This window comes from Garra rufa, chromosome 8 (assembly GCF_049309525.1).
Source record: "Garra rufa chromosome 8, GarRuf1.0, whole genome shotgun sequence".
Lineage (NCBI taxonomy): Eukaryota > Metazoa > Chordata > Actinopteri > Cypriniformes > Cyprinidae > Garra > Garra rufa.
In genome coordinates this window covers 10,756,782-10,759,560 of record NC_133368.1, presented here as the reverse complement: position 1 = coordinate 10,759,560, position 2,779 = coordinate 10,756,782, and positions in this window count along the sequence as shown.

The window sequence follows — 2,779 nt, the reverse complement described above, 5'->3', positions numbered from 1 at the left end:
GGTGTACAAAGCTTACCAATAGAAAACCAATTTAACTATTTGTCGACTACGCCACCCGGCATACACCGGGAATAACACTATGCAAGGGCACACAGGTTCGTTGCCAAAGGCAGGGTGAGCATTGAGATGTAAACACAAATATAAACAAATCACTTTATTTAAACAATTAAAAAAAAAAAAAAAAAAAAAATAGTGCACAGACAGCGCAATCAAAACAAAAATAATAAAAATGGACCAAGGTGAGCTCCAGACAACACTTTTAAAACTATGATAAAAAAGGACAAAACAGAGCAGCAGTTTAGTCACGTTGCTTGATGTTTGTTAGGCTTCAATTAAAATAATTGGAAACCCCTGGGACGTGCAATCAAACCGAGAAAACTGTGAGATGTTGCAATGCACATGGTCGCTCACCACACCAAATTACAGCTACTTACACGTCCATGACTGAAAACCCAGCCAACGGCTGGTGCACAGAATACAGGAGGATGACTCAACTGCTAGCCCTCAAAGCGCCACATGTCACAAAGGGGCGGTACCCAGGATGATGTATCCCGAGCAGCCAAACACTTCCCTCTTTTATATTCACAACATGGTCACCAATTGGCTCATGAAACGTACACAAATGACCAATCAAAATGAAATACAACCACTGATTGGTTAACCCATTTGAGTAACACCAGCCAATCATTCTGGGGCTATACCTCACTCTACTGCCATCGAGTTATCAGATATAGCGAGGAAGGAGAGAATACTTTTTGTGTGCACCTTCTCAAAGGATCTCCAGGATTATCTCAGCAATTTAAAGTTTACTTAAGAATGTAAACTTTGATGCTTTGCCAGAATTACTGGAGCCATATTATAAAGAAGACCACTAATTTCTGTGAATTCAAGTGTTTAAGGAACTTTACATTGCTTTGTGCTGCAAGACCAAGTAGATGAACTTGTCAGATGCAATTCTGGATTTTGGCGTTCGCTTGTATAGTGGTTCTAAACTGTCAAAACACTTCTCAAAATGCTTGCTACGGATGCAAAAAAAAAATGCCGAAAATCAAACCCGATCCGTATGTAAATATGTAAACGTGATTGACGCAACCCAATTTTTTTACCCAAAGAAAATTTCGGACAATGACCTTTCAAAAGGACAAATTTGGAGATAACCTCCAAAAGCAAAAAAAAAAAAAAAAAAAATGCGTTCCTATGTGTGCAAATAAATGCAGTGCATTTATAAAAAGTTTACATTCTGAGGCAGATTACCAGCAATAGCCAATTTTGGATAGTTTGTCCTCTTCACTACATTCCACAGCTTTAGGAGCTAGTTTTAGTGCTAAAATGCTTTGTGAAATACTCTTAGAGCAAAAATTTAGGAGTCCTAAATTTAGGACATGCCGATTATTTTTAAGATTTTCTCCTAAATCATCAAGTTAGGAGCTACTTTTAGCCTTAAGATGTTTTGTGAATACGGGCCCTGAAGAGGAGAAAAGTTTTAGTATACACATTGTTTCTAGCAGCTTTACAGAAAATTAATTTATCTACATTACAAATAAGAGTTCTGCTAACAAGTGTATCTGTTTTAAAGTAATGTTCATATTGCAGAAATGTTCTGAAATTAGGCTATACAAATCACACAGTTAAGTAGCATCATGTTATCAGAAACAATGAACAAACTAAAGCATGATGTGATCATACTGATTACAATGCAAGGAAAATTTAGCAGTTTTGTATGTTTATTCAGAGTCTGCTTCATCTAAAGTCCTCTCAAGGGTTGGCGTCATCTCTTTACAGGTGTTGGTCATCTGAAGTCTTCATAAAAAAACTGGATATAGTCACCAGGAGCAATCTAGAGTACATTAACAAAATGTGATGTAATCATACTGGCACATTTTACTTCAGGTGGTACTTGTTCTGAAAGCAGGACAGAGAAGGAGAATAACAGGAGAAATGTGTAACAAAGGAGGTCTGGAGACTGACGTTCGGATCCAAGTGCAGGCTTTATTAAGAAGGCGTGGTACACAGACAGGGTCAATCACCGGCAAACAACAACAACGAGGATAATCCAAAGAGTAGTCAAACACAGGCAGAAGGTCGGGGCTGGCAGCGAGAATCAAAACACGGGGAGGAGTCCAGGAATCAAACACAGAGAAAACAAACACGGAAAGAAACGCTCGGAAATAATGACTAGATGGAACACTTCGCGCCGGAAGTGTGCGTGTCTGTGGCTTAAATGCATGTGAGTAAATGTGGAACAGATGTGTGCAGCAATCAGTGCAGTGGGTAACGAGGAGGCTGAGGTTTTCATGGCTTCAGAGGGGAAAATGAAAATTGGAGTTAAGGGCTCACACTGCCTGGGGGAATAAGCTGTTGAGCAATTTGACAGAGCGAGTTTTGATACTCCGGTAACTTCTTCCTAATGGCAGGAGATGGCAGGAGATGGAAGAGATTGTGGGAGGGATAGGTGGGGTCCTTCACGATGCTGGAGGCCTTGCTGGAGCATCGTGCATGGAAAATGTCCAGGATGGAGGGGAGAGCGGCACAGATGATCTTTGCAGCAGTGTTCAGTGCTGTGGCATCACTGATCCTTCAACACAGTAGTTCTATAGTAGCTAAGACGTTTATGTGTAAAAAACAGTAATAAAGTACAGGTTTACAGTAATTACTGCTATAATATAGTAGTGGTATATATATTTAATTTAGCCTAGCATGAATCTGAAATAATAATTGCTTGCCTATTTTAAAATTTTCATTCTCACTTAGGTCAATCAGCATCCATTGCAAGAAATCC